This window comes from Zosterops lateralis, assembly GCF_965231275.1.
Source record: "Zosterops lateralis genome assembly, chromosome: 26".
Classification (NCBI taxonomy): Eukaryota; Metazoa; Chordata; class Aves; order Passeriformes; family Zosteropidae; genus Zosterops; species Zosterops lateralis.
The window spans coordinates 2031200-2058727 of NC_139786.1; the positions used below are offsets into that span (position 1 = coordinate 2031200).

A 27528-nucleotide genomic window follows, 5' to 3' on the forward strand; every position below is an offset into this window, starting at 1 on the left:
CCACTCTACTCCTTCTTTAATTAACCATTAGTGTCCCTCCAGATGAGCAAAAAAGAACTCTGGGGGTGATTTTTCTATAGGACACATTCGCCAGTTGATAAAATACAGTTTTCGCAAGGAATCCACTCCTTCCTCAATTAACCATTAGTGTCCCTCCAGGTGAGCAAAGATGAGCAAAAAAGAACTCTGGGGATGATTTTCTATAGGACCCATTCACCAGAGAGCTGGGAATTCCACTCATCTCTAAACCGAGGGCAAGGATTGTGATGCGGAGTGGGAACATCCCTCGGGGGGAGGGTCCCAGTCTCTGCCAGCTTCCCCAAACTTTCCCTGCACATCTGTGCTATCCCTGCCTTGCTCTCGGCAAGGAGCCAAAAGCGCCGATTTCCTGCGAGTTCCCTGCAGCTCTCACACGTCCGTCCACAGCGCTAGGACCCAGAGGGAGCCCGGCTGTGAATCAGAGCACAGAGAGAGAGAGAGAGAGAAGAGAGAGAGAAGAGCCCTGAATGAGGCTGCGGGGGCAGCGGGGATGTGAATGGCTCTGCGGGCTGAGCACGGCGGTGCCTCGGACACAGGAGGAGCCTGGACATCCCTGGGACAGCGCAGAGTTTGGAGATTTGAGGTGAGAAACCCCCCTTTGGATGGTGCTCGGTGTGGAGCTTGGAGATTCCCCCTGGCAAGAGGAGACACAGATGGGATGGGATGATCCCAGAGCTCCCTGCTTGAGAACAGCATTTGGATTTTTTTTATTATTTTATTTTTATTTTTTATTTTATTTTATTTTATTTTATTTTATTTGGGTTTTTGCTTTTTTTTTTTTTTTTTTTTTTTTTTTTTTTTTTTTTTTTTTTTTGTTTGGTTTGTTTTTTTTTTTTTTTATTGGTGTCGGTGGAAAAGCAAAAATCACATCTGCCCCAGGCAGGTCCCGCACATCTGGAAGGTGTTCCTGGGGCAGCTCAAGGCTTGAAAAGCGTCTCTCAAGCTCAGGGAAATGCGAGTGTTCTCGCTCTTTTCATCCAGGTATATGGGAATTTAAGTTTTATTTGCATTCTACGGCAGTTACACCTCTGTGAAAATTCTTTGTTGTGAATATTGAGGCTTTTTTATTTCCTTTCCCCTCCCTGAGATAAAAACTCCTTTCTTTCTTTACTTATATAAATAAATAGGAATTCTGCTAAATCAAAGTCTGGGTCCTTTAAGCTGCAGACAGAGCAATACTTCACTAAAATACCGAGTTATCCTCTGGATAACACTTGGAAAAACACTTTTTTTTTTTTTTCCCAAGTCCACTTGGAAAAGCTCACGACCCCCTTTGCTGCCTGTGTGCAGTGACAGGATGGAGCTGCCAATATTTATTGATTTATAGCTGCTGATAACACTGAGACACTGCTCCCAGATAAAAAAAAAAAAAAAACTGGGAGCCCAGGCAGAGGGGAGACAGAAGGAATTTGAGAACAAAAAAAGTGTTTGTGCTTCGGTTCTTTTTTTCGCTTTAAATTCTCCTTATGAAGCTGCAGAAGTTTTAGAAAAAACACCCCAAAAAAAAGTGAGCGTGCCTGTCAGGCTGGTTTTCCGAGTTGTCACAGCTTGGAAGTTGCATTGTGACTGTCAGACGGATAATTTATGGATGTTTTCATGCATTACAGTATCTCAATAAAGTTTTTTGGGGGCATTTTTTTTTTTGCAAAGTGAAAAATGTGATTATTATCTGCAATAAGACAGAGAGGGAGCTGAGTTGTCTGTGGGTTCCTGCTCGTGACATTTCTGAGCTGGTTCAGAATATTGTGGAAAAAAGGCTTTTAAATTTTATGGATATTTTCATGCATTAAAATATCTCAAAAAGTTTTTTGGGGGTATTTTTTTTTTATTTTGCTAAGCCAAACTAAAATGTGATGATTATTTACAATAAGACAGAGAAGGAGCTGAGTTGTCTGTGCATTCCTGCTCGTGACATTTCTGAACTGGTTCAGAATATTGTGGGAAAAAAAGCTTTTAAAATTCATGGATATTTTCATGCATTACAATATCTTAAAAAGTTTTTTAGGGGCATTTTTTTTATTTATTTTGCTAAGCCAAACTAAAATGTGATGATTATCTGCAATAAGACAGAGAGGGAGTTGAGTTGTCTGTACATTCCTGCTCGTGACATTTCTGAGCTGGTTCAGAATATTGTGGAAAAAAGGCTTTTAAAATCCCCCTGCCAAGTGCCATTTCAGGCAGTTTTGTCTGAAATTCAGAGGGCTGCAATGTTTTCTGCACTTTCCCCAAGATGTTACAGGGATGGAACGAAGAATTAAATATATTGGAGAGTTCTCAAGTGTGATAAGAACAACTTGGCCTTTAAATGTATTAATAATCATAGATATGGATTGTTTTTAAACAAATCTCAGCGAGGTCTGGAGACAATTCTGTGCAGGAGCAGGAATTGCACAGTTTTATCAATCCCAACCTCTCACCCCACAGGGATCTGGCCCTCCCAACAAGGTGGTGAAGAAAGTAACTGTGCCTCTATTTCCTCATCCTTTTATCTGAGCATTGCCCCTTTTCCCCATTGAAATCTGAAATTATCTTTTTAATCGCCTTCATTCGAGTTCAGTGGAGAGTTACAGTGAGCACCAGCATCATTTCAATGGGTTAAAATGCTAAATAAATAATTACTTCATGGGGTAACTGAGCAGCCTGTGAAATAACCACAAGATAGTCATTTTAAAAAAATCAGTTTAGAGAAATAGCTAAAATACGCATTCAGATTAGCATTTTCAGGTGTAAAAAATATCTTTATTTAATGGGATGTCCAATCAACAGAATAAATCCCATAAATTCCCCGACTGCTCCACAGCTTTGGCCATATAAATGTTCCTTTAAGCACAGGTTCTGTTAACTGGTTTTTTATTTCCTTAAAAAATTCTTTTAGTACTAACAGAATATTGAATATATACTAATAACCATTACTGACTTAAATTAAAGGCACTTGGGAAAAAAATACTGGTAATTTTAAGTAGTTGACAGAAATCTTTGATTATTTATTTATTTCTTTATTTATTTATTAAATCTGCATTTTACAAACTGCTGGTTAAAAAAAAAAAAAAATAGAAAAAAGTTAAAGGGTTACTAAATACTAAACCCAGTGGTTTCATTCCAAAAGTCTCAGTGCTCCAACAGCAGCTCTGGATTGGTGGGGTTAGAAATATTTGTCAATCCCAAAATGTGAGGCCAATAAAAAAGGCAGGAAAAAACTCAACCCCTTCCAGCCCAGCTACAGCAACGGTGACCTCTGCCGGCAGCTGCCTGGGCAAAGGGCTTGTTAAACACAATTATTTATCAAATTTCATCCTATTTCCAGAGAAAGGAGGGAAACATCTCTTCCCATCACATTTATCTTGTGGAAAAAAAGAAAGAAATAAAGTTTTCCCAGGGCAGCGGAGTTGGGGAAGGGTCTGGAGCACCAGGAGGGGCTGGGGGAGATGGGAAAGGGGCTCAGCCTGGAGAAAAAGGAGACTCAGAGGGAATTTGTGACTCTGCAAAACTCCCTGACAGGAGGGGAAAGCCAGGGGGTTGAGCTCTGGGAACAGGGAACAGGGACAGGACAAGAAAAAGTGGCCCCAAGTTGTGCCATGGGAGGGTCAGGTTGGATTATTATGGAAAATTTCTCCCCTGAAAGGGTCACCAGTGGTGCTGTGTCAATGTGTGGATTCAACCTTCTCAGAGGTCTTTTCAGGGGTGGGCATGGTGGTGCTGTGTTAATTCAACCTTCTCAGAGGCCTTTTCCAGCCTCAATGATTCCATGATTCTGTAGAAGCAAAAGGCACCAACACTCCTACAACATTCCTGCCCTGGCCAGAAGGAAATTCTCCCTGTGCTGGTCTGACCTGAGCAGGGTCACAGAGGCCAAAGCAGTTTAAAGAACATTTCTCCAAGCAAAGCGCAGGGACAGATGTCCTGTGGGATGTGTTGTGGCTTTTTCTCTCCCCCACAATGCCCTTTGTGCAGGCCCACAGAATTCATTAAATATTTGTGTGCGTGTGGATGTGAATTTATACCAAAAAAATACGTGGAAAAGCAAAGCAAGATCATTTTCACAGTGTCAATCAATGTTGAGTTATTGCACTCCTGTCTGCCCAGTGCCACTAATTCTAAAGTCATAGAATTTAGAGGGAAAGAAGATCTCAATATATAAACCCATCCCCAAATCCTGCTTGTAGTTCTGGTCACTGCTCACAAAGACAAAAGCATAAAGTAAAACAAGAAAAGGTGCAGGATGATGAAAGCCTGGAACATTTTTCCGTATTTAGAGAAACTACAGAGATTATGATTCCTGTCTGGAAAAAGAGATGGCTGTGCAGGGTTGTGAGGGAGATATTTATAGCCACAGTTGTCCTTAAGATGTTGAGAGGAAATGGCTGTTGTCAAAAATCGAGGAGCAGGAAGCAAAGCTGGCAGGTGGCAACGCTGGGGGGAACAGAACGAGGTGATTCCTCTCTCTTTGGCCATAAGGGAGATGTGGAATTGCTGCCCATGGGACAGTGCAGGTCACAGGGATCAGACAGGAATATTGAGAGCAAAACTGATGCCTTGAGCTTCCACAAACCTGTGGAAGCTTCCTACAATGAGCCCTGAGAGGGATGAGCAGCACAAGGAGTGTGTGCACCCCACTCCCAGCCATCCCCAGGGATTCAGGAGGCAAAATTCCTCATCTGGATGCACTTCTGCTCCAGTTCCTCCTCCTTAAGTTGTCAAATTCTTGGCTTACCCCACCCCAAAAAAGGTGGCTGTGCAATATTTACTGTGGGCTGCCAGTTCATTGGTGAAAGAATGGCAATTCTGGCAAAATGGAAAGGTAAAATAGCATCTCTCATTTTGGGTTTTGCTCGAGGATTAGGTGTAGGCCAGTGTTCATGGATGGTACCACTGCAGAAGGACACCAGTGATGGGAATTACAGCTCTTCAGGCAAATCTACAGATCCCCATGGGGCTGTTCTGTGTGCACCTCACTCCCAGTCATCCCCAGGGGCTGCAGGAGGAAAAATTCCTCATCTGGATGCACTTCTGCTCCAGTTCCTCCTCCTTAAGTTGTCAAATTCTTGGCTTACCCCACCCCAAAAAAGGTGGCTGTGCAATATTTACTGTGGGCTGCCAGTTCATTGGTGAAAGAATGGCAATTTAGCAAAAAGGAAAGGTAAAATAGCATCTCTCATTTTGAGTTTTGCTCAAGGATTAGGTGTAGGCCAGTGTTCATGGATGGTACCACTGCAGAAGGACACCAGTGATGGGAATTACAGCTCTTCAGCAAATCAGGGTCTGAGCAGATCAGGAGACATTGGAGAAAGGCCTGTGAGTCCTGGGGCATCTTGTGAAATTCACTGAAATGGGGAAACATCATTTTATTTCATCTCAATGTGGTCTTCATATGGAGCTGACATCTTATTTGAAATTTTTTATTGAACTCAGGTATTTCCCAAAGCTTCTACTAAAAATATTACACACAAATAAGTGTGCAATTTTACTTTACTCAAGTAAAAAAATAGCAGGGAAATGCCTCATTAATTACACTGACAACACTGAGAGCTGCATCACCCTGAGAAATGCAGCAGAGAAGGCAAAGCCAGCAGTTAAACCTGGATGCCAAGAACCTGAGTGCATTGGCAGAGAGCTGAGGAGCCACCAAGGACATCCAGAGCTGGCTGCAACAACCCAGAGTGAGAGACATTCACATCACACCAGGGCTGCACAGCAGGAGAAAATGAGCAAAGGGCTGCTCAGAATTTGGAGCCTGCACAGAGCTGAAAGTTGCCCAGTGCAAGGAGAAATCAGGCCCTAAATACACACACAAATTTATTATTTAAAATCAAATGACTGCAGCAGGTAGTTTGAAATAAGGTTTGGTGGCTTTTTTGTCACATTCCTGTCCATCCTTGGAGTTGTCCCAGGTCACTGATCACTGAATGAAATTCCTTGGACTTTTCCTTATTCTTGGAGGCAGCTGTTAATCACTTTTCTTCTTTATTCCCCTGCATTTCCATCAATGCTTGGGGAGTTTATGGCACAGTGGTGGGCACCATGAGGTGACCCAAATCGAGATGTGTCAGTCACAGACTGGCTGTGCCTGGGATTGGTTTGATCACATAAAATCACAGGATTGTTTGGGTGAGAAGGGAACTCATCCCATCCCACCCCTGGACATGGCAGGGGCAACTTCCACTATTCCAGGCTGCTCCAATCTCTGTCCAGCCTGGCTTTGGACACTTCCAGGGATCCAGGGGCATCACAGCTGCTCTGGGCACCCTCTGCCAGGGTCTCACCACCCTCCCAGGGAGGATTTTGTCCCCAGTATCCATCTAACCCTTCTCTTTCAGTTTAAAGCCATTCCTCTTGTCCTATCCCATGGACACGACTTCCACATTTCCCAGGGTTATTTCCTAGAACAAACTGAGAGTTGCTGACCTCTCAAGGTGAGGAATTGCCTGGCCCTGACAAAACCCCCCTCGGTGTGACAGAAATCAAACCTGCAGTGCCCAGACCACCTGAGGTAGTTCAAGCCTTTTTTCATTCAGAGTTTTTCTAAAACTGAAAACCAACACAGGCCATAAACTGCTTCCAAAAAGTCTTTCCCTCATTTATCTTCCTGGCTCCAAAATCCAATTTCCTGTCCCCATGGGGTCCATAACAATGTGCTAATAAAAGATCAGATTCTGCTCCCATTGACTTGCTAAGAACCAAAATCCCCACTGATTTTTTTCAGTGGGAAAAGCTTCAAGAACAGAGACAAACAAAATTCAACCAGAAAGTTAAACAAGTTTGGGCCTTGATTTACGTATTCTTGACACAATTGTGGAATTATTGAGGTTGGGAAAGACCTCCAAGGTCAGCAAGTCCAACCTTTGACGAACACCACGGTGCCCACTAAACCATAATGACCATTTATGTTATGCAAATATCAAGCTCCTCAAAGAAATGAATTAAATGAATAACTGCCATTAGTCATGAAAATGAATCTGGTTCATAACTCGTTTCTTTTGAACTGCCATTATTTGGGAGAAATATTTTCTGCCTTAAAGGGGATGCAGCAAAAAAATTGCCTTAATTCATTTACTTGTTAACTGCCCAAGAAATTTATAAAAATTACACTGATTTTGACAGTCCTGACTTACAGTGAGTAAATTAACCAGGATAAATACAGCTGGGAAGCAGATTATGTGTTTGATAACTTTCTATTTGCCAAGTGAAAAACTAATATTTTGATTTTTTTTTTTCCACTTCTTAAATCACTTTGTATTTCCCCCTGTTGTAGAGGTAGAAAGGTGACACAGATCTTTTATTGGTCTGGTTCACTGCTTTACTTTTGACTGTTTTATTTTGTGATCCAGGCTCTTTGAGGGAAAAAAAAAAAGAATTATTCAGAAATTTTTGTCATGGGGATTTGCCAGGCACCTCATTGCTACGTAATACTTTGATTAGGATACATTTAAGATCTCTGGCTCACAGAATATGTGGGGTTTTTTTTTTTTCTATTTGGAAACATAGCTTTTATTCTTTTTCTTTGACGACTTTATGTGCTGGATGAGTCAGGTATGAGAAAAGACCTGTGCTTGTTCACAAAGAGCTTTGCCCTGTGGTGGATGACACAGCCTGCATTTTCCAAATGCATCATTTCCTGCCCATTATTCCATGATCCTTTTGGGATTCTCTCTGTCCCAGCACCAGGGCAGTGAGGGATTTTAGGTGGGTGCATTCCCTCAGTCATAAAATTTGTGTGAGTTATTTAGACCATGATTTGCTCATCTTGCTCTTAGAATCCTCTATTTCCCCCTATCAGAGACAACTGGTCATTTTCCTGTGCTGAGAGGACATTAAAGGGGTTCTGTCTAAAAAGGAATAAATTGATTATTCTCATTTCTGCTCAGTGCTACCCAGTTATATCCATTTCCCTCAGCAAAACTGATCACAGGAACTGCATTTCTTACCTGGGGGGAGAAAGTTCCTGAAATGTGTCAAGGGAAATAAATAATCGGTTTATTTTCTGTGTCAAAAATCTTTTCCATCCCTCCCCTCATACTGGGCCAGTGGAAGGTGTCCCTGCCCATGGCAGGGGTGGAATGGGATGAGCTTTAAGGTCCTTTCCCACCCAAACCATCCTGGAATTCTGTGGTTGGTGTTATCAGTGCTCTGAAAATTCACCATCCACGTTTTCCTCCTGCCAAACCTTCCTCTGATCATTTTCTCAGGCACGAGCTGTAAAGAGGAGAGTGCAAAGGGTCACTGCTCAGCCTCACATTCCAGGACACTTCATCTGTGCCAAAAGTGTGAGTTTCTGGTTTTGGCAAAGCCTCCAGAATCCAAAGCATCAGAGGGAGTTTGATCCACGAGCTCTCCCTGGGTTCACGTTCCTGGTGCTGGGAAGGGCTGGATTAGAGACCATTTCTTTTCTCTGTGTGTTCTGAGAGAGAAAATTGTGTGGCCCTTCTCATTTCTTCCCCTCCTCTTTGAAATTAAGGAACTATTCAATGACCTGCAGAATTTCTCCCCTTTTGTTCAGTATTTCAATTTTTTTTTTTTAAAGAATTCAAGTTAACTTTGCCTGTGCCATCACTTGAAAGCAAAAGGAAATAATTTCTGTGAAAATAACACATCTCCAGTGCCACAGGAAAACTGATGTGAGGTTTAAAGTTCGGATTTAAAGTTCGGATTTAAAGTTCATCTCTCTCTCTCTCCCTTTGAATTTGCAAAAGCTCATTTTACAAGTGACATGTATTTAAACTCTGGCGTTGTGCACAGAAATGAAGTACACACCTAATCAGCAAAACTCCCCTCTGGTTTTCATTTTAAGCAGGCAAAAAAAAAAAATGATCTTGTAAGGCTCAGACCTTGATTATTGCTTTGAACCCAATACTAATGTAAAGAGACCCCAGAGAAAAGTTGAAAGATGCAAAATTCAATCACAATAGGCTTTCTTAAAAAAAGATGGTTCAGTTAGAAATCTGCTAGACATGTGTTGTTTTAAAAAAAACAGAATAAAAAAGCCGATTTCTTTTGTGTTAGACAATGTAAAATTGTCATGTATTCATCATCTGATTAAAATTGCAGCAAAAATAGGCAAATAGCAAAGAAAAATCTATTCCTATTGCCACAATGATGTCAATAATCTGTGGAGTCCCACTTTTCAGCAGCATTTAATATTTTCACCCTACAAATCACATCTGGCTACAAATGTCATCTTCTATCTCCTCCCTCTCCATCCTCATCCATATTCTCTTCCTTCCAGTTCACAATAAAACTGCTTTTTTTTTTTTTTTTGTAACTACAATCATTCCTCCTGACAACTGATCCACCACACAAAAGCATTAACAAATAACACTTGTAATAAATACAAGGTGCACAGCAAATATCCAGACAGGGAAAATACGTGGTTACATGAGGGGTTGTTATAATGACAGCTAATTTCAAATATATCAGGTTATTTGTGCTAATTAATATTGGCAGAACCCCCACGGGAATTCAGATTTGGAATAGGAGTTTTCTGATTTTTTTTTTTTTTTTTTTTTTTTTTTTTTTTTTTTTTTTTTTTTTTTTTTTTTTTTGTGGAGCTGTAGAAGGTGTGAAGCCTGTGACACCTGTTTTCATGTCCTGCTGCAGAAAAGTGATGGAATTTAAGTGGAAATACAAACCAGAATCATGATTACGTGGGAAAATATATATATAATGGAATTTATTACAGCATCATTAAGGTTGGAAAAGACCCCCAAGATCATTTGCTTGGACACCATCACACTCATTAAATAATTTTGCACCCCCTGTTGTGACCAATGCCCCACAACAAAGGCCAAAGTCACATCCCAGAGCTGGGGGGACCCACCAGGATTTCCCAGGGGACCACGAGGGGAAGGAGCAGTTTGGAAGGTTTCACTGTTCCCAGATTTCCTGAGAAATCCCTGGCAGGGGTGGACAGGAAGGTTGGAAGGTTTAGGTGGGATATTGGCAAGGAATTCAGAATCAAAATCGGAATCATTGGGTTGGGAGAGACCTCCAGGATCATCAAGTCCAACCCAACCCAACCTCAACTAAACCACAGCACCAAGTGCCCCATCCAGTGATGGTGAATCCACCACCTCCCCAGGCAGACCATTCCAATACTTTATTACCCTTTCTATAAAAAGCTTTTTCCTGATATCCAGCCTGTATTTCCCTTGGTGCAGCTTGAGACTGTGGCCTCTCATTCTGTCAGTGCTGCCTGGAGAAAGAGACCAACCTCACCTGAGCACAGGCACCTTTCAGGAGGTTGTAGAGAGTGATCAGGTCACCCCTGAGTCTCCTTTTCTCCAGGATAAACACCCCCAGCTCCCTCAGCCATTCCTCATTCCTTGTGTTCCCAGTCCCTCACCAGCCTTGTTGCCTCCTCTGGACACCCTCAAGCATCTCAACATCCTTCCTGTTTTTCCCTGTGAGGCTGGGGAGGGGCTGGAATGATTTCCCAGAGGAGCTGTGGGTGTTCCTGGATCCCTGGCAGTGCCCAAGGCCAGGCTGGATGGGACCTGGAGCACCCTGGGATGGTGGAATGTATCTGGATGAGCTTGAAGGTCCCTTCCAACCAAACCATCCCAGGATTCCACATTGACTCTCCCCAATGCTGGGGCTCACCTGAGCTGCTCCCACCTGCTCTGGAGGCTCAGCCAGAGGAGGAAATATCCAGGTACAAAGTTTGCAGCCAGATGTCCGTGTTGGAACCTCAGTCCTGAGATCACTGCTGACCACAGAGCCGTGGCTCACCCTGTGTGCCATTGCCCTGTCTCGTGCCTCGTTAGCTGTGACATCAAACCCAGTTGTTAATTGTGCTCGGAATTCCTGATATTACAATGAACTGGGGTAGCTGCACATGACAAATATCAAACACTCATCGAAGTAGAGCAGTCGATAAAATTGTGCAACCAACCCAAGTGCGTGCAGGGAGGGAGATGATTCATTTACAGATGTGCTGCTGCTGTTTCATCCCTGCACACAACCTGGGGCACATCAGGAGCCAGACAAATGTTCAAATGTTCAATAGCCACCGTTATTTTCCACCAGACAAGCTGTTGCAAAAAAAAAAAGTCTGACGTTTCATCTCCTCTTTGAAACAATTTCTGCTGGATGCAAGAAGCAAAACTCATAGAAATGTCCTTTTGGGATTAATTCTCTAAACATAATGATGAAAAAGCCTGGCTTCACTCTAAAATACTGCAATTTTTGCTGCTAGTTCTAATAGCTGCAAGAAGTTGGTATTATTTATCTTTCTAAAACCTCCTAAAAAGTTGTTTTAACTCCTGGAGGCTGCAGGGTTTTTATTGCAGAGACAAGGCAGCACTGCAGCATCTTTCAGAAGGAGGAAATGTGAGAGTGGAAGTGTCTTGTTGCAGCCTGTTAATCTGTGCATTACCCTGTAACCTGCTGTAAGGCCAGGAAATGGAAATAAAAGGCAGCTCTGGTGCAAAAAAAACCTTCAAATTATTGCAAAGAACAAGTTTTCAGGAAGCAATTCAGGAAGCCTGACTGGGAATATCCCTGCTTTTTTTTTTTTTTTTTTTTTTTATTTGATGTTTAACTCATGGGTGGTATTTTGAAACATTTGATTGAGCTCAGTCAATTAGCCTTGATTATGGTTTGGCTTTTCCCTCGGAATAGGCTGATCCATAGGGAATGCCACTCATACCAGCACTGAGGCACAGCAGGATGACTCAGCTGATTAATCAGCTTTCTTTTCTCTTATTAACCAGCAGGAATTTGGCTTCCCCAGCTGCTGGAGTGATCACTATCGAGCTGGTGTTGTAACTCACCCAGCTCTGAGCACCCCTGACTCACATTGTGAGAGCAGAGAAGTCACCTGTACCCCTGATCTGTCAGAAAATCATGGAATTACAGAATTCCAGAGTTGGAAGAGACTTTAAAGCTCATTTTATTCCACTTTGCACTGGACCAGGCTGCTCCAAGCCCTCCCACACCTCTGGGACTGAGGGACACAGCAATGCTGCACCCAGGGATTGCTGTTCACCATAAAATCTTTGGCATTTGCAGGAGAAATGTTCCCATTCCTGTTGCTTTCTGATGGAGATTCATCCCTAATTTGGAATCAACCATAATTCCCATGTTTATGGGTTCTGACAATCCCTTCCAGACAAGCAGGTACTGAATTCCTCAGCTGTAGAGGATTTATATTTATTTTGCCAAATAAATCTAATAACTTCCTCAGGACACAGCACAGAATCTGCAGATGAGCCGTTTTTTCCAATCCAAAAATTAGATTAATTTAATAATAAAGTTAATGGAAGGGGAAAAAAATGGCTACTTGTAAAAATCTTCAGTAAACACAGAGCTTTTTTTTTTTTTTTTTTTCTCTTTCTTTAATAGGTAAATGGCACAAAACACAGCCAAGGGTGCAGGCACAATGTGTGTAATCACGGTCGTGAAATGCCTACAATGTAAATGGACTTAATGACAAAAAATTAAACAAATCTCAATTAAAAGCACAATGAATCCAGACAGGCAAAGCCCATCACTCTCCCAGCTTCCCACTAAGCAGATCTCCAAGCTTGGAGAGGTTGCCAGCTATGGGGGAACAGTTTAGAAAGTTAATGACAGTACAAATGGGATTCACTGGAGACTGTAATCCTGACTCTGAGAGCATTGCCAGAGGCCTGACATGAAGGAACAAGTACTATTTCCAAGCAGGCTGCAAAGCCAAGGCAAAGATTAACATCTGTCAGGATCAGCTACAGATGAGATTCTTATTGATCCTCGAATGTCACAAGAATTCAGAAGGGCTCAAAAGAACTTTAAAGGGAATAATCAAGTATCTGTGGATTTGGTTTGTAAAGCTGAGGTACCTTTCCCATATTTTTTTTTATTTTTTCCCCAAGCAGCTGTGAGTGATGTAGCTCAGTGCTAAAAGGCAGAAGAGCTTTTTCTTCCAACTTAGTCACTGTCAAGCTTAGTCTTGCAGGAACAGCAGTGGCAGGGAGCAGTTCTGGTGTTGTTACCACCCTCCCAGACACAGCTTTTCGTGTTTGGACCACGTTGCTGTGGATTTTTATTTCTTCCCTCATCCGTATCTATCCCTCCTAACAAGATTAAGGCTTCGCTCACATTCTTCTAATTAAAATGCTGTAATTCTGAGAAGAGATTCCACGTCTCCTTTTGAGCAGGGTAATCAGTACATCTGTGAGTTCAAGTTGCTATTTTTTAACATCAAAGCTTGCACAAAGATAGAACTCTTCCAGGCAGGCCATGACTTTTTATCCACACTGCTTTGAATAACAGGCTCCATTTTGTACTGGGATTGAAATCATCTCCTACAAGGAAAGGCTGGGGAAAAAAAAAAAAAAAAAGGGTCCAAGGAGACCTGAGAGCTCCTTCCAGGGTCTAAAGGGGCTCTGAGAGAGACTTTGGATAGTCTGAAGTGACAGGACAAGGGGAATTGATTCCCACTAACAAAGAGCAGGGTTTAGATGGGATTTTGGGAAGGAAGGGTGGGTTTGCCCTGGCACAGGGTGCCCAGAGCAGCTGTGGCTGCCCCTGGACCCCTGGAAGTGTCCAAGGCCAGGTTTGGATGAGGTTTGGAGCAGCCTGGGATAGTGAAGGTGTCCCTGCCAACCAAAGGCTCCAAACATCTTCCAGTGTTTTTCTGCAGAATTTTTTCCTTATTAAACTGGAAGGAACATGGTCTGAGTGGAACATGTCCAGAGAAGGGAACTGAGCTGGGGAAGGGGTTGGAGCACCAGGAGGGGCTGAGGGAGTTGGGAAAGGGGCTCAGCCTGGAGAAAAGGAGGATCAGGGGGGAATTTCTGGCTCTGCACAAGTCCCTGACAGGAGGGGACAGCCAGGGGGGGTCAGGCTCTGGGAACAGGGACAGGAGCAGAGGGAACAGCCTCAGGCTGGCCCAGAGGAAGATTGGATATTAATGAAAATTTCTTCGGCTGCCCAGGGCACTGTTGGAATGGAATACCTGGAAATGCCCAAAACCCACGTAGATGTGGTGTTGAAGATGTGCTTTAGTGGTGGACATGACAGTGCTGTGTTAACAAACTCAAAGGATTTTCCCCATCTTAATGATCCTGTGAACTTCAAGCTGCATTTCACTTACCAGGTGTAGCCTTGAGATTATTTTTTTTTTTTTACAAAGTTTTTGGTTCTGCAGCTTCTCTTTGCTGTCTCAAGGTTCCACTCCACAGCTTTCAGAAGCCCCTCCTGCCCTCACTCCTTCCCCCTGTTTTCTCCAAGGTTGTGACTAAGAGACAGTTTTGTTTAATCAAGTTCTGTAAGGTTGTTTTGGTGGATGTAGCTTGAGGAAACTCATTCCAGCAGTTTTTGGTCCTCCCAGTCCAAGAGTTCCCACATTCCATCCACTGATTGGATGGAAATGGGGGCAAAAAAAAAGGTTCATATCTAATTTAATAAAAGGTAACAAGGAAAACAATATGCTGCTAAACACAGGAATAGTGATCTTCTAATCCTGGTCTAGTTTTATAAGAATTTCCAAGTCCACATACCAGGGAAGTCAGTGAACCCCAAGGAAAGCTGAAGTGTGAGTAGTCCAAAGATGTCCAACGCCATCAGTGATAGGATTGTGTTGCAATTCAGGCATTCAGAGCTGTTCAGACTCAGAGCAGGGCCAAAGAGAGTTCCAGAAAATAGTTACAGAACATTTCTAGTGGTAGAAACACTCAAAGGCACAATTTGAAGGAAAAAGAGGCATCTTTCCCATGATAATTTGCACTGTAGCAACAAAAGCCTTTCAACAACCAGACGATGCCAGAAAATGTAAAGACCCTTCAGATGCTCCTCACACAAGCGAGTTGCCAAACAGAGATTTAGAAGAGCTGCTGAGGCTGCCAGGTCAGTCCAACTCCCTGTTTCCTGTTCTTAAGCAAAGGTTGCTGAACTCCATTTAAACTTCTTTGAGCTCAGTTCTGAGCTTGAAGGATTCCCACAGTGCAGGACAGGACCTGATCTCTCCTTTACAGACACCTTTACTCTCCTGTTGGCCTGTCCTTTGCACAGAGGGGATGTGTGGCCAGGAAAGGTGTTCAAAAACACAGGAATTTATTCCAGAGGCAGCTCAGGCTCCCAGCACAGGGAGGACTTTCCTGCAGGCTGCAGCATCATTCACTTCTCTCTGTGTGTTACATCCTTCAGGCTTTGTGTGAGGTGAGGCTATTCCTGAGCTGTTCAAGATCCAGACAAACAATCCTTTTTCCCACTTTGAAGTGTCACCTTAAATTTCATTTCACCTTAAACGGCTGAGCAGGGGGAATAAATAAAAAACCTCCTGTGTGAAAACATCCACAGCAGCTGCCTCCCCTCAGACTCTGACATAACACAAAGATGGAAAACTCCTACTCCTACTCCCCACTGCTGGCTGGGTCTGTGCCCAGCAGCCCACAATGTCCAGCTGAAATATGGCCCCAGCTCAGACTGTCTCTGCTCCCTGGGAGCACGAGCAGATTTGTTGTGCAGCAGCTGCCTGACACACTGGGGATGCTCAGAGGGCTGAAGTTTGGGCTGCGCTTCCCCTGCCTGACACACTGGGGAATGAACTTTGGGCTGTGTTTGTCCTGACACACTGGAGATGCGGAAAGGGCTGAAGTTTGGGTTGTTTTCCCTTGCCTGTCACACTGGGGATGTTGGAAGGGCTGAAATTTGGGCTGTGTTTGTCCTGACACTCTGGGGATGCTCAGAGGGCTGAAGTTTGGGCTGTTTCCCCCTGCCTGATACACTGGGGATGTTGAAAAGGAAGAAGTTTGAGTTGTGTTTGTCCTCACACACTGAGGATGCTGAGAGGATAAAGTTTGGGCTGTGTTTCCCTGGCCTCACACACTGGGGATGTTGGGGGTGCTGAAGTTTGGGCTGTTTTCCCCTGCCTGACACACTGGGGATGCTGAAAAGGAAGAAGTTCAGGCTGTGTTTGTCCTGACACACTGGGGATGCTGAAAGGGCTGAAATTTGGGCTGTGCTCCCCTGGCCTCACAGTTCTGGTGTCAGGGTGGCAGCTGAAGGAGAGCTGAGATCCTCAGAGCACAGGGATGAAGTAACCCCTAAATCAATCTCTGTGCCACCTCAGTGCAAGCAAACACAACTTTCATTCACTTCTCTCATTATATATTTTGTTGTTAATGTACAGAACCCATCACATTTCATTACCAGCCCTCTTTAGGGGCTGCCAGCAGTTGTCTGGGACTGTGAGTTAACACAGCAACGAGTTAAAACAATCCCACAGCAAGGACTAAATACCTTTCACAACAGATGAAAGCCAAGATGCTGCAGAGGAGATTGTGTGGGGCAGCAGCTCAGAGGCAGCTGGACTCAATGTGTGACAGGAGAAGGCAGGAGCAGATAAAGGAGGCAGAGTCAGCACGTGGAGCAGCACTTGGAGCTGGAGAGGAAACAAAACAGAAGATGTCAACACATAAGCACAACCAGGGGCAGGAGAGAGAGAGAGAGAGAAGAGATTTTTAGGGATGGTTATCTCACTCTCCTGCTGCTTTTTAATCCGTCCACTCCATAAAGAAAGGGGCAGAAAAGGGGTTTGGTAAAGGGAGAAGGAGCTGGTGCTCACATGGATCACAAACACTGGCAAAACCACTCTTGTTTTTCTGCCCCTCGAGGCACGCACACGCTAAAATACAATGAACAAATAAGGACAATAAGGCAAATAAAAGCATGTGAAGAAGTGGGTTCAGTTTCCCAAACATCCCGAACACTTGGGCTGTGCAGTTTACTCTGCTGCCAAGTAATCAGGATGATCTCTCAGGCTGAGCTCAGAAGAAAAGTACAGGGGGGGGGGAATGTAGGTATGGAGCATTTTGAATGGTGTCAACACACTTCCAGAGAAATCAGGCTTTAATCCTCACTGAGTGCTGAGGACAGATATAAAAAGTATGAAAAACCAGGGGTAAAAATTCCAGCAGCAGAATCACAGTTCACAATCCAGCTCTGTCTCTCCATGGAAAAACTCACAATTATCTGGAGTGTTGGAAGTGCAAGGTGAAAATCCATTTGCTTATTTCCTTTTTTTCTGATTGTGCTCAGATGAGCCACAGCATTAGCAGGAATATCTGAAAGGCCTAAGCAATTGTAAAAAAACTTCATGTTTTTCTTGGTAAACTACCCCAGATACCAGGAGACTCCTATTTCTCCTGCAAGAACTACTTGTGCCTGCAGAGAACATTACGAGATGACACTGCAATCTGATAACTCAGTGTTTCTGTGGTTTATTTTGTTTTATTTGGTGGTGTTTCCACTTTTTTTTTTTTTTTTTTTTTTTTTGTGGAAATCTCTACCCTGTTTCTTAGGAGGTTTTACCCTCTAATTTCAAAACTACACCACATCTAAAAGGTTCCTGCTGTGCAGGGAAAGAAAACTCTTTTTTTTCCACCTCTTTGGTAACCAAATTTTTAAGCCACCAGCAAGCAGCAAAATACTTCAAAGCTGAAAGTTTTTTCTTGAACCCAAGTAAAGTATTTGCTTAGTTTAGATTTAGCACTAAGATTGTTACTTAATATATTTTTATTATTATAATATATCACTATATTGCTATTTATTTAGATCTTCTTAGTTTAAAACCCACTGTATCTATAATGGAGTGATTTGGAATTCTAAATAAATGGTTTTGAACTGAATCTCAAAAGGGAAAGGCAGGTGGAGTACAAGGCTTTGAGTATTTCCACATCCTCACAATCTGCAGAAAAGCCTCAGGCTTTGCAATGAGCAGATAGACAAATATCTGCCCAAATCTTCATGTACAGCAGGACACAAAGCTTATGTCCAGTTGTCCAGAAAATATGAAAATATTCTTTTCAAATGCACAGGAGATGTCAAAGAATATAGAAATCAAACAACCCAATGATTGAGTTCTTTTGTACACACAAAATTCACCTTGGGCTGTGCTGGTTTAAGGAAAAATACTCAATTTTTTAATAGTTCAAAGTATTATTGTGCATTGTGAGTTACAACAAGGAGGGCACAGAATGACTGTGGCTGCTCTGGGGTTCAACACCCATTTCCAGCTGCAATAAAAATAAAGAATTTGATTTCTTGAGGTGTCATTTGAGGGGTCTTTGTCATGATTTTTCCTATTGTGATGTAAAGTAAATCACAAGAGAGGGAATTCAATCCCTAAGAAGGCAATTGAATTCTGTGGGTCTCATGAAAGTAAAATAGATTTAAAAATGGGAAAGAATAGCCTAGAAATTTAAAAAAAAAGAAAACAAAAGGAGGTGAGGAACATTGCTACTGCTTGGCCAGAATGTTGTGTTATTCTTTGGGTTCTTCACGTGCTATAGAAGTAAATTCTACTGACCATAAGCGAGTGAGGAGGATCATTTTATTAAGTGTTGGTAAAACCACTCGACATTTCTGGATGGAAAAAAAATCCTACAGAAAAAAGCAAAGCAATATTCCATTCCAGCACTGACTGCTTCTTCCCTATCTCAGCGCTCTGAGTGAACACAAGAGCACCTCAATGTCATAAGATTTAATTTTGTAGATTTTTGTCTATATCTTTAAGGGGATTTTTAGTGGAAAAAAAACCAAAAAAACCAACCAATACATCAGTTTGAATTTCTCCAGCTACAGAACTTTTTATCAGGTGCAGCCAGAGCCTCAGTTCAGTAGAACAGAGATTTTAAAGTGCTTTCAACTCTATCCTTTGCTGCATCCCTCTGAACTCTGACATGCCAAGCACAGACACCCTTCAGCTTCCCTTTGGAGCTTCTCAGAATTCCAGCCCCATTAAAATATCATTGAGTCATTTGAAATAGTTATAAACACGCTGGAAGATTTGCAGGAGATAAAAACCCTTCTGGATGTAAATAATTAATAAAAGGGGAAAATCTGAAAAGCCGTGGTTGTAATTTATGGCTGGTCCTTGTCCTCACATAATGTTCTTTTCCAAATTCGTGATGCAGAGAAGGACTGGAGATGATGGACTCTACCTTTGGGAATCTGATCATGACATCCCAGCTAATTTTTTGTTTTCTGCCTCATTTTTGGAGTCACTGCATTGATTCCTTACACCACGACACGTGCAATGGCTAAAAATCACCCGTGTTGTCGATGTTTATTTGTGCAGTTGTAGAAAAGTGAAAAAGGAGAATATAAATGAAAAATACGAGCCTGAATAAAAAAAATAAATGCTAGAATGGCTGCTGGGATTCAGCTGGTTCTTATTAATCAGTGTTTGGAAAAGAATCAGGATTTCTATTCCCTTCTGAATAGCTGGAATAAGATCACTAGTTGGAAAGGTTTACTGGCCCTGAAGATATTGTATTTTTCTGCCTTAACTACTCTTGGCTGTAAGAGGGGATGTAACATCACAGTCTGACTGCCCTCATACTTTTTTTGTTCCCAGCTGAATTCCAGTTTGATTTTTGGTAGTGTTGTGAAGTCTGAAATTCCAGTCCTTTCATTCCTGGTAATTTTGTATTGGAAACCTCAGGGCCAAATATAGCAAGCCAAATATTCCCAAATTTAAATCCATTCGAGAAAGGTGCAGAGGGGAGAAGAACAGGCCATGCTTCAGCCTCAGGAAGGTCTTTGGATTCAGTGTTTTAAGCAGGAATAAGGAATGAGTCCTGCTGTGTTTGGACAGGAATTGTAGGGAGCAGAAGTCCCTTGCAAGCCGCCAGCTGGGGAGGATGGAGGCATCCAACTTTATATGGATGGATTTATCCCATTTATCCTGCAGTAGTTTTCCTGTCAGTTAGTGCCTGAGAGCTTTAGTCACTCCTTGGTGCCTATGAATTAGGATATATGAAACCCTGGAGTCCTATAAAATATATATATATCCAGCTTCAAGGAGATATGGAAAGTTCCAAAGCAATCATCACATGTCAATCACTGATTTCAGGATTTGCTTCCTGGATGGCAATATAGGGATGATCTACAACCCTGGTGTGCTCCAATAACTCACTCCCAGCCAGGATTTTTATTTCTAGCTCATTTAATTTACCAGCTTTACGCCATTGAGGTCATTGCCTTCAGGAGAATCAGCTCCTCCAAAAAGCTGTTTTCTGTCATTTATTCCCAGATTTGTCGCTGGTTTCGTGAGTGACGCGTTTTCCTTCGCTTTATTTAAAGAGATTTTTATCAGGGACAATCCCTTTATCTCTCATTTAACAACTGTCAGTTTGGGTTTGTTATCTGCAGCAGGATAAAGCTTTCTTTACAGGGTGTTTCTGTACATGTTTCACACTCAATCTGTCACAGCAAGGGCTGCATCCTGTCACAAGCCTTTGCTGCTATGACCACCCTGACCTAAAATTGTGGGGGTTTTTTTTCCCAAAGGAATCACATTTTACAAGACTGTTGATGCCTCTGAATTCCCACAAGTGAGAGTATGGTGATGCCAAACACTGTAAAACAAATTTGAGAAGCCAAAAGTAAATTATTATATTCTTAGGAGCTTTGGGTTTGTTTTTACCTCTCAGGGGGTTTTAAAGTGAGTCTTGTAAAGGTGAGCTGTGCCTGTCCTGTGTCACCAGAACTGTCACAAACCTCCAGGCTGGATCTGTCCCAGCAGGTGGCTTCACCCACCACCAAATGTTCTCAGAGAATGGGATGTCAATGAAGGTGATGGGAAATACATTTCATTTTCTTCTCTTTGGACTTTTCTGCAGAGACACCTGAAAGTGGTTCAGGATGAAATAAAGGATAAAATTAGGCCCTTGAAAATAAGTCACTTCCGACACTTATAGCCCAATAAATATAGAATAAACCTTAAGAAGTGTTTTCCAAAACCTCATTGGGTTTGGATTTGGTACATCCCCACCCTACAGAACCACAGCATGGTTTGGTTGGAAGGGACCTCAAGGACCATCTGGCTGCACCCCCTGGCATGGGCAGGGAATATTTCACCATCCCAGTGATGCCTTGGGAAGGCTGAGCTGGAACAGAGACTGGACAGAGCTGGAGAATAAAATAAGTATTTATTGAAGGGCCTTTAGGGTTCACCTTGGGCAGGACAAGAGCCTGGCCAGGGCTACACCCAAGATGGACCCAAAATGGTCACAAAATGGACAAAGGGTCGTGAGATCTCACACTTTTATAAATTTTGGTCCATTTGCATATTGGGGTTTAATTGTCCAATTACAGTTTCAGGTTGTGAGGTCCCATCCTGCTTGTTCCTCCCCTCAGTCCACCCTTGTTTGTGCTTTGGGGCCTGAAAGTTGTCCTTGGTGTGCAGCAGGAAAAGGGTTTGTTTTGTCTCCCTGCTCTGTGCAGAGTTAATGGCACTTGATGTGAGGCTCAGAACTGCACCCCTGGGCAGCACAGAATCTAAAACACACAAAACCTCAAACTCAAGGCATCACCAGGTTGCTCCAAGCCCATCCAACCTGGCCTTGAGCACCTCCAGGGATGGGTCAGGACTCATGGTGCAATTCCCCCTTGAGCAGCCCAAATCACCAGAGGCTCAGAGGGCTGTGAACCATCCCTGTCATTATCTCTATCAGGGTTTTAGGCTGAGTCAGAGGTGTGCAGGCAGATTCTGAGTGCACACACATCCTGGTGATGAGGAGGATCACAGTGACACGATGCTCCCCTGCAGGGCAGCATTTTTTCTCAGTCTGCTGCTCTCCCTAGAAATCCTCAAAGCAACATCTCAGTGCTGGAGGCATTTGGAAAAGAAAGAAAAGGAAAGGAAAGGAAAAAAAAAAAAAAAAAAAAAGGAAGTGTATGAGACACAGGTAGTTTCCAGCTGGCTCTCCAGCACTCATAAAGCTCTTATTTACAGGCTGAGTCACTGGAGATATAATGGAGGAATGAAATGTTGGGTCCATTAGAGATTCCCATTTCCTTGCTCATCAGTTAAGATCAAGGGCAAGCTGTGGTCTGACACTGCTCTTAGTCATAATGGCTTCAGGATTCCCTTCAAGGCCTCCCAGGGCTCAGACATCTTTCCCCTGAGTCGTTACTGCTAAATTTTAATTCACATAACTCGTGTACCTGCGAAAGTGTTTCCAGGAGAGCTGTGCCAGAGGCACCTTCTTTTTACCAGCAAATTCAGCAGGAACTGCCTCCCTCATTTCTCTCTCACTACCAGAAGCAATGAGACAAAACTAATTCACTACTTGTTGCTTATTTTGGTGACCTCCACGATCCCACTTGCTGCACTGACAGCCAAGCAGCTCCTGTTTATTTTTTGCACATCCCTAAAACATGCCAACAACTTCAAGAATGACAGAAAACAACATTCCAATTTGTATCATGCCTTAGATTACAACGTTCTATGCTTATGTTTATTGACTATGTTTATTTTTGTTTAGAAAATAATTTACTTGCTGTGTTTGACCGAGCCAAATGAGCATTAATTTATCTTTTCTCTGTAGAGGAGTTGCTTTAATGGCATCTGGTCACTGTGCAGTGAGAAGGCTGCCCTGACTGCTGTTCTTACTGGAAATAATTAATTTAGAAAATTTATTAAATTTTCCTTCCTAATAACTTTCCAGGCAACATTCCCTGATTGTCCATTTTTCCTTGGATTCTGTGGGAAACTTTAACAAAAAGGGAATTCCCTAAACTTGTTTTGTTTGGCCTTTGCTGCACTTACAGGTCCTGCAAGCAAAGAGCTTTTCAAGACACAGAACCATTTGATTTTGGTGTGAATACAGAATTACAGAATTGTGGAATCCCAGAATGGTTTGGGTTGGGAGAGACCTTAAATCTCATCTTAAAGCCTCTGCCATGGGCAGGGACACCTTCCACCATCCCAGGTTGCTCCAGCCTGGCCTTGGACATTTCCAAGGATCCAGGGGCAGCCAAAGCTTCTCTGAGCACCCTGTGGCCAAAACTGGTCTGGGATTCTTTAATCCTACCCTGAGACTAAGAAATAAGATTGGAGTGAGGCATTTTTACCCACCAGGTGTGTCATCCCGTATTCATGTAAATGCTGAAGAAAGACTCACTTCAGGAGGATGTTTTATGAATGTCTGGGAGTGGTAGAACAGAGGAACAGTCTATGGATGCTGAATAACACCACATCATTTACTGGATTCTGCCACAGCCAGGAATCCGGGAAAAAGACAGTAAAAGAACTTTAAAAAAAAAAAAAAAAAAAGTCCTGCTGAAAATAAATGCTTTTGTGGTTAAAAAAACCAGCCAGTTGGAACTGGAACAGTGTTTTCTTAGGGTGGCAGAACAGTTGGAAAAGTTGTTGGATTATTTTTGGCAGTGGCCAGCATGTTATAGCTCTATCATTACTGGTACTCAACTCTCCAGAGTTCACTGAAAGGGTTATTACTTCACTAGTACATTCCTGCAAAAATACAGCATAACTCCATCTGTAGCATGAAGCTCTGGCCTCTGGAACTCTGTGTGACCTCTGTGACATGTTGACATGAGTGCAACCAACGCTGCAACACCCAGGGGGAACCTGAGACAAAGGCAGGGGGGCCAAACCACTGCACAAATGTTGCTCCAGGAGCACGGAACAGGGTGACTCCTGTGCCCCTGCACTGCTGGAAACAGGCTGGGAAGGTTTCAGCTGGAGGTTTAAATTGTGCTTGGGTGTTGGTAGGAGCCAAAGGTAGCGGCTGCCTTTGCTGGCAGCCAGAGCTCCTGAGGACAGACACTGTGCAGGTGGAAAGTGAGTCCAGTTCATGCTTTGGCATTAGCAGCTTGTTCTCCTCAGCAAATGCACTCCAGCCTGAATGCAACAGGATTTTTGCAGTACAGGAGTACCTTATCCATCTATTTACCTTATCCAACCCCTATTTACCTTATCCAACCCCTATTTACCTTATCCAACCCCTATTCCCTTAGGAAATGGAGCAGATAAGCCATTGAATAATAAATTAATAAAATACTGCTTCTGTCCCTTTTAGTGCCATGAATTTACAATCAGGAAATGTGTTTTGCTGAGAAGGTGTCAATGTGATGAATTTAATTGGTGAAGAAAATAATGATTTTCCTTTAGCTGGGGTCTTTATGACCATTCTCAATGTAGTGGTTGCTGCCCTTACAGCAGCAACACAAAAAACACCTAAATGTGTGCTTTTATGTGAGTTTTGTATCTTCAAGTCTTCTCAAATATCAGCCACAACCAGATAATTGCCTGCCAATAAATGACAATCTGTGATTCTCCTCCTGAATTTAATTGTAACCAGACTTGCTGCCCAGAACAGATGTTGGGGCTGTGAGCCCTGGTTTGTGCCTGGCCATCAGGCATCACTCCTGGGTTTGGTGAGCCTGGAAGGCTCTGAGGGGAGTGGGGAGCAGTGGATCAATAATCACAGTCTAGCAGAGGTGCTGAGTAAAGGCTGCTCTGTCTTACAAAAGTGCTGCTCTGCAAAGTCTGGATGTGCTTTGGACAAGCTGTGACAGGGAGAAGGCACAGCTCAGAAATCCAAGGGGTTTTGTCTCCATGCTCCTGCTGCCAAAGGGGGAATGGGAATGGAAATACTGATTTTTCTGGCTAATTACTGACACCAACCCTTCTGCCCCCAGTGACCCACGGCACAGGCAGCTGGCAGGAGCAGCAGGGCCCCATGGCAAGGTGCAGCCCAGCCCGGCTCAGCTCTGGATGAAATCAGGACCTTGCTGAGGGAGCAGTTCTTCGTGCAGTCCACTCAGAGGTAAGGCAGCACTCCCTGCCCACAGCAGCCTGGAGTCACCCATGGCTCCAGGGGAAGGGTTAATGACACTTGATCAGCACAGAAGTGGGGTCAGTGCAGGTCAGTGTCATTTTGTGATAACCTTTGTGGCCAGGGACCCCCAGCACTGGGACTGGCAGCTGCACATCCCCTGCAAGTCCAGGTGGCTGCACGAGGCACCCACTGCGAACATCCCCAGAAAGCACCAGCAGAGGCTCTAAGAACTAATTATGTGACAAAGTTTGGAGAGAGAATCGTAGAATCCCAAAATGGTTTGTGTTGGAAGGGACCTTAAAGCTCATCCTGTTCCAACCCCCTGCCGTGAGCAGGGACATCCCCAAATCCCCAAAAATAGCCTGTAAAATACCTCTGTGTGGCATCAAGAGTTCACAACCCTCACAGCAGCCCAAGGCACAGCTGTTCTTCAGTGTTAACTTCTCTTGCTTGTGTTGTCATCAAGTCGAGTTCACTTTTTAATGCGTCACTTTCCATTCTCCATTAACTCACTAATTGATAAAAACATTCCATTTTGAATCTTCAGAAAAGTTACCTCCTATCCCAAATACATTCTGTCTGTGTTTGGCCACACTCCACATAATGATTTAGCACAAGGAGAGGAAATACAAGGCAATTAAAGAAAAAAGGGGAGCAGGCAAGGTCTGTCTGCTTTTGTGTTAATGGCCTTAAAGCAAAAACCTCAGCACAGGCAACACAAGAGAAGGGAGGGAAATGTAGCTGCATTTTAGAGCAGCAAATGTGGTACAGCACAAAACCAGAACCAGCCCTTTGCTGACATTGCAGCATCTCTTTCCTATAGAAGGAAATAATAAAAAAAAGGGGTTTATGCATAAACACAATACACTGAGGCTGCCGTTGGCATGGCTAAATTGTGCCTGGATTTTATTCTGCAACCCTTTCCCCATTAACATTTCTGTCGGGAAAGCTGACTCTGGAGAGAGATGCAGTGAACCATCTGACTTTAATTTGGTGGTAGAACAAGGGGTTACTCTCTGGAGGGTGCAGAGCCAAGCTCTGAGCTACACCCAGCTCTGTTTCCTTATACAGAGGATGACGAGTGCTCCAGCACGAGCAGCACGTGGGAAAGCAGCAACCCTCAGCCTGGTTTTGAGCAAAACTAAAGTGGCTTTGGGACAGTGAGGATTTGCTCTGTGATAAACATTTGACTCCCCTTGTCATCATTTTGTCCCCAGTGCCTCCAGCACAAGTTGCACAGACAAGTGCTCACAGGTCTTTTGGCCTTTCTCTGCCTTCCTCCCCTCCAGGCAGGCTCTGCCTCTCCACCCTCCTCAGACACAACCTTCTGGTTTCCTAAATGTTTGCTCAGCCCTGCACAAACCCTGCTGTTTATGTCATTTCAGCTCCTGTCTGAGATAAGACACACCAGGTCCTGTGGGACATCCTAGGGTTGTTCTGCATTTTCCACAGGATTCTGCTCTGGCAGAGCACCCTGGTCGAGTCCTCCAGTGCTGCTTGGGATTCTAATCTGAGAAAGCTCCACAGAGAGGGGAAACTGCAACCAGAATTGACCCACACCCAGAAAAAACATTAAGACATTCTGGGAAATCACAGTGGAACTGCAGAGCCCGATTCCTCTGGTACAAAACCCTGTTTGTCCAGTGGCTTTGGGGCTCCCTGCCTGCTGGCCAGCCACGGCAGAGCTCAGGGCCAGCTGAGACATGTCAGGAAAACAAGGCAAAGAGACGGGGAGGAGCCTCATCCAGGCTTTTCTGTTTATACCCTGTCTCTGCTTATTAAGTCTTTACAGAGGAAATACAATGTCTGCCCTTCACTGCAATTCCAGAGCCTCTCTGAATGTCTCTCATTCCCAACATGTGGCTGGATTAGTCAGCACATGGTAGTTGCCCAACGAGGTATTGCTGCTGCTGCTCTTCCAGCATGACATGGGTCTTAGCAAAGGTTTAGACATTTGGCTTGCACTTCTCCACACCCAAACAGATGTGCCTGTCCTCTGGATTGAAGGAGGACCAGCACTGGCACTGCATCTGCTCTGCAGGCACTTTTAGGGAGGTTTTGCTTGTGGCATTCTGAAAAAAAACCAACAAACCCAGGTGTTTTCCTGTCCAGAATTCCCAGTGCTTTGGCTGTGCTGTGTTTAGGATGCCAATGCAGCTTGGCACCCACAGAGCTCCCATATTTGCCCTTGAATGTGGAAAAATCCCATTTGTCCTTGTGACACAGATACCTGAGCTCTTCAAGGAAGGAGCCTGGGCTTTTTCTGCCCTAACTCAGTGATGTGGTGTGTGCTGGAAGGGCAGGGGGGAGAGCTGGAGGCTGCTGAGCCAGCCAGCAGTGGGGTCTGGCAATGTGGCACTGGAGTGTGGCTGCTGAGGGTGTGATAATGTCTTGGTTTGGGATGACAGGTGTCTGCTAAGGAAGGCAGGAGCCTGCCTAGAAATGGAGAATGCAAACCCCCTCCCTTTAGAATTATTATAATTTTGAAATTAAGGGGCTTTCAAGGAAAGATATAGGAATAGGAATAACAGTTCTTTACTAGGAAAATTAAAATAAAAATGCAGCAGAACAAAAAAACCACCCAAATAAAATAAACAAAAAAACCCCACCAAAATACAAAACCACAAAAATCCAAACAAACACCCCACTGGCAGAATCAGAATACAATCTGACACCTTGCTGGTCAGGATGTTGGTAGCAGTCCAATTAAATCATGGCTGCAGTTCTCCTGCAGTGACACATGTGGTTCTGTTGGAGCAATGATCCTGTAGAAGGGTGGAGTTTTCCTCTGAAGGTCCAGTGGTGCTGAGATGGGTCTGGTTTTCCTCTGGGAATCCAGTGCAAACAGGCTGTGCTGGAGTTCCAAATCCCAGGTTTGATCCAGGTGGGAATTCTGGACTCCTCCCCCTGGGTGGAGCATCCC

General features: G+C 43.6%; 1 protein-coding gene across 1 annotated transcript in view; it reads left to right on the forward strand.

The window, feature by feature from the left end:
• Positions 1 to 357: 357 nt before the first annotated feature.
• Positions 358 to 27528, forward strand: part of NGF (nerve growth factor) — a gene marked incomplete at its 3' end in the record, with an annotated part of 29148 nt that continues 1977 nt past the window's right edge. Inside the window, exons 1-2 of the mRNA XM_083878614.1 lie at positions 358 to 622; positions 24466 to 24593. The remainder of the gene's footprint in view (positions 623 to 24465; positions 24594 to 27528) is intronic.